The sequence below is a fragment of the Leptodactylus fuscus genome, chromosome 1 (genome assembly GCF_031893055.1).
Source record: "Leptodactylus fuscus isolate aLepFus1 chromosome 1, aLepFus1.hap2, whole genome shotgun sequence".
Classification (NCBI taxonomy): domain Eukaryota; kingdom Metazoa; phylum Chordata; class Amphibia; order Anura; family Leptodactylidae; genus Leptodactylus; species Leptodactylus fuscus.
In genome coordinates, this window is record NC_134265.1 from 282,526,832 (window position 1) to 282,537,420 (window position 10,589).

Here is a 10,589-nt window from a genome sequence, read left to right on the forward strand (position 1 = left end):
GCCGCTACCTACCATCAGGGAGTGGTGTGTCGCAATCGAAGCAGGAAAGATGTTTCCTCTTGGAAGAGGTTTTCCTCCTACCATCCCCAGGAGGGGTAGTAGAGGATGACATATCCTACAGAGAGAGATAATAGACCATGCAACACTGTCACCATGACATCATACCAGCTTTTAAAAAAAGGGTAAATCTTACCAGGTCCTGTAGACCGGACAGCGAGGTGACTTGGCGCCCAACGTGCGACTCGAACCCACGACCTTGAGATTAAGAGTCTCATGCTCTACCGACTGAGCTAGCCGGGCTGGCGCTGTGAACAGGATCTGAACCTGTGCGGGGAGACCCCATTGGATTTCGAGTCCAAAACCTTAACCACTCGGCCATCACAGCCGGTTCCCAATAAAGTTTGCAAACTGGAAAAGAGTTCAAGATCAATGAACACCACAATCGCACGCCTTCAGCAGATACTGCAGGAAGGTCTCTGACACCAGGCCAGCCAGCCTCTTAATTCTGGCCGGCTGGAAGTGGGCGGAGCCACAATCAAAGCAGGTGAGGCAACCTGCCCAGACAACTAACCCTGTAATCAGGGGTCTGCAAAGATATACATTCCCCCCCACCAAGAGGCCCTTAACACGGGCACTTACCCCCACATCTCCCCGTCTTTTCCGGCCTTTAATAAGGCCTGAATCTTCCCTGAGTGAGCGGCCGCCAGCGCCAGGCCGTTGCCATGGCGCTATGATACTTCCGGCGAAACCGGAAGTGCGCGCTTACAGCGGCCGGCGGGGAACAGGATACACAACAGTGTGGTTCCACCCGCCGGCAGTCCGCGCGGCCACCAGAGGCGGCATGCGGAGTCCCCAGACTCTCACCAAAATGTCAGGTAAGTCACAAGGAGCAGGGGAAGCGGAGGAGAGGGGGGGCAGGGGGATAGAGGGGGGTAGCCACACATGGCTAACAAGCACCTTCTCCCCGCAGGGCACAGAAGGTGACAAGAAGAAAACAACCGCTCAGGAGGTGAGTGATCCTGCTGAGCTTCTCAAAGAGGACACAAGTCCTCCCACCTGTCCTCTGTCCACACAGGACAGAAAAAAACACGCAGAGGGGAGGTTCTTGTGCCCTCTTATAGGGCCTGCCACGCATTTGATTGGCTAATTAAATATCCGCCTGTCCTACCAGCACACAGGGGCAGAAATACCCCACATTGTGCCGCTGTTGAGGACGACAGGGAAATGTACATTGTGATCCCTATATTAGGTTCACAATCTACAAAAAAAAAATGCTGAAAAATATGTGCAGCAGAAATGCTGCGATTTCCATAACCGCTGCAGTTTTAAAATCACAGTATGTCACTTATACCAATGTAAGCACTGTTGCTTTCCCTATTGGTATAACTGAAGCAGAAAGTCCACAGAAGAAAATTCCTTCTGTGAACAGCGCTGCAAGGAAAACTGCAAAGACTTTCTGCCATGGTTTTTCCATATGTCCGGCCTTCGCCTAAAACTGAAAATTTGTAATTCAATTTTACTTCTCTGAGAACATAAGTCCAGCGTAGACCATGAGTATTTCTAGTGGGATAATTCTTGAGTATGTGTTTAATCTTAAAAGTTTTTCAACAAATTTGTTCAGTTTTGTAAACTTTATAGCTTATTCACATGACTGAGCCTTGAAAAACTGACTGAAAAGTCTGTTTTCATGGCCAGTTTACATGAATTCAGCAAGCTGTTGGCTTTCCCAGTATATGCCCTGGTACTCTCAAAAGGGTGGGCTTTACAGTTCAGCATCATTGCTGGACAGTAAGGAACGCCCCCTCTGACAGTACAAGTCTATGGAAGAGTACTGTGGGGGGAGGGGGGTACGGACAGACGTTCCTCAAGGCCCAACCATGATGTTAGGGTGTAAGGCCATCCTTCTGACTGTGGGGAGATATCAGTGCCGAAATCAAAGGCACTAATATCTCCAGCACTGGGGCGGACACTGGAAAAGCTGACAGTATGCTGAATTCAATCAGCTTTCTAGCAGTATATAATGCTGAATATCTATTAGGGCATGAAAGGTCCTCTTTAACCACATGAGGACCGCCGTACGTAAATTTACGGCCTCATGTGCTGGTACCTAAAGACCGGACTATTGTCGAAATACGTCCGGTCTTTAGGTGCCATTTCGGAGCAGATCGCGCCCCCCCCTGGTAACAGTCCCGCCCCTACCTCTAGCCCGGGACTTGGTGAAGATGCCGGGGACCGATCTGATTGGTCCCCGGTCATGTGATCGCTGTGACAGCAAGTCACAGCGATCTCTTTTATTTACAGTACAGGCAGCGTCTCAAGTCTCCTCCCTCTCCTCTTCTCCTTACACATTGTTACTTTGTGAGGAGAAGAGAAGAAGGAGAGAGACTTGAGACATTGCTTGCTAAAAAACACCCATATACACAGTTTCCACTGCCCGATCCTGCCCCCAAACCCATCGATCCCCTAATTCCTAATCCCCTATCCCCAAATCTATATATAGATCATATATATATATATATATATATATATATATATATATATATATATAAAAAAATAAATATATATATATATATCTGTGTATATCAGAGCTAGATAGGGAGATATATATATATATATACCCACCATATAGGTATATATATATATTTCTGTCACTTGTATAGCGCTAACATATTCTGTGGCGCTTTACAGAAAGTGTCAGTCACCGTACCCTATAGGGCTCACAATAAATTGCTCTCTAGCACCATATATATATATATATCTACCGTATAAATTTTAGATATATATATATACATATATATATATATATATATATACCCGCCATATAGGTATATATATATATCTGTGACTTGTATAGCGCTAACATATTCTGCGGCGCTTTACAGCCACTCTACCAAAGAGGGCTCACAATAATCAGCTCTCTAGCACTATATATATATCTACCGTATAAATTTTAGATATATATATATATATACATATATATATACCCGCCATATAGGTATATATATATATATCTGTGACTTGTATAGCGCTAACATATTCTGCGGCACTTTACAGCCACTCTACCAAAGAGGGCTCACAATAATCAGCTCTCTAGCACTATATATATATCTACCGTATAAATTTTAGATATATATATACATATATATATACCCGCCATATAGGTATATATATATATATCTGTGACTTGTATAGCGCTAACATATTCTGCGGCGCTTTACAGCCACTCTACCAAAGAGGGCTCACAATAATCAGCTCTCTAGCACTATATATATATCTACCGTATAAATTTTATATATATATATACATATATATATATATATATATATATATATACCCACCATATAGGTATATATATATATATATATATATATATATATATATATATATATGTGACTTGTATAGCGCTAACATATTCTGCGGCGCTTTACAGCCACTCTACCAAAGAGGGCTCGCAATCAGTGACATTATGGCGAGGAGGTTTTATACTAGTGAGGAGGCATACGCCATTCTTTGGTCAGATGCATCAGATGCGTCTGACACTGAAACATTTGCAGACAATGAAAATGACAATACAAGTGTCATTTCAGATTTGTCTTCAGGGGACGTTCTCCCTGATGACATTGACTCTTCAGATGGTGAAGGTGCCGGAACTAGCAGTGCGGCAGCAGACAGTGACACTTTCCCACTAATTGATGTGCGTTCCCTCCAGTGGGCACCTGCTCCATCTTTTGCCCCTAGAGTCCACCCATTTACTGCATTTCCTGGCATAACAGTGGATGATTCCCAATTTACCCACATGAATTATTTTAGTTTATTTATAAGCGATGACCTCCTCAATGAAATTGTCCTTCAAACGAATTTATATGCCACCCAGTACATAACCCAAAAACCTTCCTCTGCCCATGCCAAAGATTGGACACCCACAGATCTGGTGGAAATGAAAAAATTTTGGGGCCTCACCCTAAATATGGGTATTGTAAAAAAGCCCTCAATCAGATCATATTGGTCAAAAAGTCCCACACAGTCAACCCCAATATATTCGGCAGTCATGTCCAGGCTTCGCTATGAGCGAATAATGAGGTTCCTTCACTTCAGTGATAATTCACAGGCCCCCCCAAGTGATGATCCAAACCGTGATCGGTTATTCAAACTGAGACCCCTCATAAATTATTTGAACCACTCCTTTTTACAACATTACACCCCAGAGCAAAACGTCAGTGTGGACGAATCCCTCCTTAGTTTTCACGGTAGACTGAGCTTTCGCCAATATCTCCCTTCCAAACGGGCAAGATATGGCATAAAGCTATATAAGCTTTGCGAAAGCAGTTCTGGCTACACCGCCGCCTTCAGAATATATGAGGGACGAGATAAAAAAATTAATTCCCCAGGATGCCCCCCAAATTTTCCCATCAGTAGTAAAATAGTGGTGGAGATAATGCAGCCCCTGCTACACAAAGGGTACCACTTGTATTGTGACAACTTCTATTCAGGTGTGGCCCTATTTAGACACTTGCATTGTGCAAGCACAGGAGCATGTGGAACCATGCGCAAAAACCGAATTGGTTTTCCGCAGCAGCTAGTGGGGAAGGGCATACAAAAGGGGGAGTCCTGTTCTTATTCTTGTGAGGAGCTGTTGGCGGTGAAATACAGAGATCGGAGAGATGTCTATTTGTTGAGCACAATACACCCCACAGGAACAGTGGCAGTGAGGGAAAGAGGGGCAACAGCAGACAAGCATAAGCCAATAAGTGTGTCCGAGTATAACAAACACATGGGGGGGGTGGATTTAAGTGATCAAATCTTACAGCCCTATTTAGTAAAAAGAAAAACCAAAACCTGGTATAAAAAAGTGGCCATTTACCTCTTTCAAATTGGAATCCAAAATGCCTTTTTACTTTATAAAAAGAAGGGAGGCACCGACAAATATCTGGATTTCCAGGAAAAAATAATTCACAACCTCCTTTTTGACCCTCAGGACCCCATAGAGACCCCCCAGTCTGAAGATGTCAAACGACTCACTGAAAGGCATTTTATTAGTCTACTTCCCTCCACAACAACACGAGCTAACGCGCAAAAAAAATGCAGTGTCTGCACCAAAAATGGGCGACGCAGAGATACCCGTTACCATTGTCCCTCATGCCCCTCAAAACCAGGCCTGTGTATTGTCCCTTGCTTTGAGAGATACCACACTGTTCTTCATTATTAGATCTCTTCCCCAGAAAATTCCACTTCTAATTTTGTGATTGCCACCAAGCCCCATCTTTTGCATAAACCTGCAAATTCCTATTGTTATAAACTCTAAATTCCCTAAATTATACCCCTAGATGAATACATTGGGGAACAAAAATACTAATTACATTTTTTTGCATCTTTTTCAACATTTCACAAAAAATCTGGATACTCTAAGAAGATGCTAAAGCACTTATTGAATGCCTGCAAACTATTCTAGCAAAATGTGGCCTACAAAATCCAATTAGCGCTCCATCCGTTCTGAGAGCGACCGTGTGCCCGTACATTCGGGTACCAGCACATATGGGGTATTGTCACGTTCGGGAGAAATTGGGTAACAAAATGTGGGGTGCAATTTCTCCTTTAACCCCTTGTGGAAATGCAAAATTTGGGGTAAAGCAACATTTTATAGCAAAAAATGTCATTTTCCCATTTGCTGGGCCAATTCTGTGAAACAACTGTAGGGTCAAAGTGCTCAATATACCCCTTGATAAATTCCTTGAAGGGTCTAGTTTCCAAAATGGGGTGATATTTTGGGGGTTTCCACTGTTTTGGCACTTTGGGGGCTCTGCAAAAGGGACATGATGCCTGCAAACTATTCTAGCAAAATCTGGCCTACAAAAACCAATTAGCGCTCCATCCATTCGTACATTAGATTACCAGCACATATGGGGTATTGTCACGTTCGGGAGAAATTGTGTAACAAAATGTGGGTGCAATTTCTCCTTTAACCCCTTGTGGAAATGCAAAATTTTGGGTTAAAGCAACATTTTATAGCAAAAAATGTCATTTTCCAATTTGCTGGGCCAATTCTGTGAAACTCCTGTAGGGTCAAAGTGCTCACTATACCCCTTGATAAATTCCTTGAGGAGTCTAGTTTCCAAAATGGGGTCATTTTTGGGGTGTTTCTACTGTTCTGGCACTTCAGGGGCTCTCCAAATGCAACATGGTGCCTGAAAGATATTCCAGCTAAATTTGCCCTCCAAAATCCCAATAGCGATCTTTACATTCTGGACCTCACAGCATGCCCATACATCACTTTACAGCCACATATGGGGCATTTCTGTAGTTGGGGGAAAATGCGTAACAAATTGTGGGGTGCATTTTCTCCTTTAACCCCTTGTGGAAATGCAAAATTTTGGGTTAAAGCAACATTTTATAGCAAAAAATGTCATTTTCCAATTTGCTGGGCCAATTCTGTGAAACTCCTGTAGGGTCAAAGTGCTCACTATACCCCTTGATAAATTCCTTGAAGGGTCTAGTTTCCAAAATGGGGTGACATTTTGGGGGTTTCCACTGTTTTGGCACCTTGGGAGCTCTGCAAATGGGACATGGTGCCTGAAAAGTATTCTAGCAAAATCTGGCCTACAAAATCCAATTAGCGCTCCATCCGTTCTGAGAGCGACCATGTGCCCGTACTTTACGGTAACAGCACATATGTGGTATTGTCGTGTTCGGAAGAAATTGTGTAACAAAATATGGGGTGTAGTTTCTCCTTTAACCCCTTGTAAAGATGAAAAATGTGGGGCTACAGTAACATTTTATTATGAAAAAAGTAATTTTTCATTTTCACGTCTAAATGGTAAAAAAATCTGTGAGACACCTGTAGGGTCAAAGGGCTCACTATACCCCTTGATAAATTCCTTGAGGGGTCTAGTTTCCAAAATGGGGTCACATTTGGGGGGTTTCCACTATTTTGGCACCTTGGGAGCTCTGCAAATGGGACATGGTGCCTGCAAACTATTTTATCAAAATCTGGCCTACAAAATCCAATTAGCGCTCCATCCGTTCTGAGAGCGACCGTGTGCCCGTACATTAGGGTACCAGCACATATGGGGTATTGTTGTGTTCGGGAGAAATTGTGCAACAAAATATGGAGTGCAGTTTCTCCTTTAACCCCTTGTAAAGATGAAAAATTTGGGGCTACAGTAACATTTTATTACGAAAAAAGTAATTTTTCATTTTCACGTCTAAATGGTAAAAAAATCTGTGAGACACCTGTAGGGTCAAAGGGCTCACTATACCCCTTGATAAATTCCTTGAGGGGTCTAGTTTCCAAAATGGGGTCACATTTGGGGGGTTTCCACTATTTTGGCACCTTGGGAGCTCTGCAAATGGGACATGGTGCCTGCAAACTATTTTATCAAAATCTGGCCTACAAAATCCCATTAGCGCTCCATCCGCTCTGAGAGCGACCGTGTGCCCGTACATTAGGGTACCAGCACATATGGGGTATTGTTGTGTTCGGGAGAAATTGTGCAACAAAATATGGGGTGCATTTTCTCCTTTAACCCCTTGTAAAGATGAAAAATTTGGGGCTACAGTAACATTTTATTACGAAAAAAGTAATTTTTCATTTTCACGTCTAAATGGTAAATAAATCTGTGAGACACCTGTAGGGTCAAAGGGCTCACTATACCCCTTGATAAATTCCTTGAGGGGTCTAGTTTCCAAAATGGGGTCACATTTGGGGGGTTTCCACTATTTTGGCACCTTGGGAGCTCTGCAAATGGGACATGGTGCCTGCAAACTATTTTATCAAAATCTGGCCTACAAAATCCAATTAGCGCTCCATCCGTTCTGAGAGCGACCGTGTGCCCGTACATTAGGGTACCAGCACATATGGGGTATTGTTGTGTTCGGGAGAAATTGTGCAACAAAATATGGGGTGCAGTTTCTCCTTTAACCCCTTGTAAAGATGAAAAATTTGGGGCTACAGTAACATTTTATTATGAAAAAAGTAATTTTTCATTTTCACGTCTAAATGGTAAAAAAATCTGTGAGACACCTGTAGGGTCAAAGGGCTCACTATACCCCTTGATAAATTCCTTGAGGGGTCTAGTTTCCAAAATGGGGTCACATTTGGGGGGTTTCCACTATTTTGGCACCTTGGGAGCTCTGCAAATGGGACATGGTGCCTGCAAACTATTTTATCAAAATCTGGCCTACAAAATCCAATTAGCGCTCCATCCGTTCTGAGAGCGATTGTGTGCCCGTACATTAGGGTAACAGCACTTATGGGGTATTGTCGTGTTCGGAAGAAATTGTGCAACAAAATGTGGGGTGCATTTCCTCTTTTAACTCTTAGTAAATGTGTAAATTCTAGGGCTAAATGAATATATTAGTGATAGGAATTGAAAAATGTAAATTTGACCTCCATTTTGTTTTAATTGCTGTGAAATGCTGAAAGGGTTAAAAAACTTTCTACCTGCTGTTTTGGATTCTTTCAGGAGTGCAGTTTTTAGAATGGGGTGACTTATGGGGGTTTTTATTACAGAGGTCTTTCAATTTCCCTTCTGAACTGAACTGGTCCCTTGAAAAATGTGTTTTGGAAATATTCTTGAAAATTTTGAAAATTACTGCTTGATTTGTAAGCCTTATAATATCTGAAAAAAATTAAAGAGTGATTAAAATTTGATTGCTACATAAATGAAAGACATGGTTAATTATATTTATGAAAAAATTTGGGTGGTATGACTTTCTATTTGAAAGACATGCAATTTCAAAGTTTGAAAACTGCATTTTTTTCCAAATTTTCGCCAAATTTCATATTTTTTAATAATCAAAGACATAACATACCGACCAAAATTTACTACTGACATGAAGTACAAGGTGTTACGAAAAAAACAATCTCAGAATCACTTGTCTATGTTAAAGCGTCTCAAAGTTATTGCCATTTAAAGTGACACATGTCAGTTTTGAAAAAAAAGGCCTGGTCTTTAACATACTTTTGGGCCCGGTCCTTAACCGGTTAAATCTGTAGTAATAGACTCATTGCAGATCATATTAGTTTAAACTGACTCAACCCAATGCATAATTCCCATTGCTTCATAATTTAATCTATACTATAGAGCTTTTTTTCCCATCTTTTCCCTTTTAAATTTAGAGACCGCAAAATGATAATATTTGCAATATACTCATTCAGATCCAAATACACATTGAATAAATTCATATTATAAGAGAGGCAAAAAGAGAGTCCTTCCAAAAGGACTTCCTTGTCTTCCCAGGTTCCCAGGTTAGTATATGTGCACACAATGTAAATATAAAAAAACAAAATCTTATGCCACAAAAAATAAGATAGGCTGAAAAACAAAAAAAATTGCTGTGTTCTTTGAGCTGAAAATAGATGCGTTCTTGAAGGGCAACTCTATATCATAAGGTTAGTTTCCATGTTTTATAGTAAACAGTATCAGGTCAGTTATAAGTTATGTGTATGCTCATATAACAGTTCTATATTAGCTCTTACAAGTACTGTACATGTCATCTAGCACAAGATGTGCAAACACTGTATATTTATGATGAGCAGTAGTATTCTCTTATATGTATATGTACTGTATATATATATATATATATATATATATATATATATATATATACATACAGTGTTGGCCAAAAGTATTGGCACCCCTGCAATTCTGTCAGATAATGCTCATGTTCTTCCAGAAAATGATTGCAAGGACAAACTCTTTGGTATTAATATCTTCATTTATTTTGCTTGCAATGAAAAAACACAAAAAGAGAATGAAAAAAAGTCAAATCATTGATCATTTTACACAAAACTCCAAACTCCAACTCAGCCTAATACTTGGTAGCACAACCTTTAGACAAAATAACTGCGTTCAACCGCTTCCGGTAATCATCAATGAGTTTCTTACAATGCTCTGCTGGAATTTTAGACCATTCTTCTTTGGCAAACTGCTCCAGGTCCCTGAGATTTGAAGGGTGCCTTCTCCAAACTGCCATTTTGAGATCTCTCCACGGGTGTTCTATGGGATTCAGGTCTGGACTCATTGCTGGCCACTTTAGAAGTCTCCAGTGCTTTCTCTCAAACCATTTTCTAGTGCTTTTTGAAGTGTGTTTTGGGTCATTGTCCTGCTGGAAGACCCATGACCTCTGAGGGAGACCCAGCTTTCTCACACTGGGCCCTACATTATGCTGCAAAATTTGTTGGTAGTTTTCAGACTTCATAATACCATGCACACGGTCAAGCAGTCCAGTGCCAGAGGCAGCAAAGCAACCCAAAACATCAGGGAACCTCCGCCATGTTTGACTGTAGGGACCGTGTTCTTTTCTTTGAAGGCCTCTTTTTTTTTCCTGTAAACTTTATGTTGATGCCTTTTTCCAAAAAGCCCTACTTTTGTCTCATCTGACCAGAGAACATTCTTTCAAATTGGCTTTCTCAGGTAAGTTTTGGCAAACTCCAGCCTGGCTTTTTTATGTCTCTGGGTAAGAAGTGGGGTCTTCCTTGGTATCCTACCATACAGTCCCTTTTCATTCAGACGCCGACAGATAGTACGGGTTGATACTGTTGTACCCTCGGACTGCAGGGCAGCTTGAACTTCTTTGGATGTTAGTTGAGG

The 10,589-nt window shown here is 41.5% G+C and overlaps 1 non-coding gene across 1 annotated transcript; it reads right to left on the reverse strand.

The window, feature by feature from the left end:
- Window positions 1–303: 303 nt before the first annotated feature.
- On the reverse strand, window positions 304–385 carry TRNAS-CGA (transfer RNA serine (anticodon CGA)). The gene has a single exon. It is a non-coding gene; the product is annotated as a tRNA-Ser (tRNA).
- Between the last annotated feature and the right edge of the window lie 10,204 nt (window positions 386–10,589).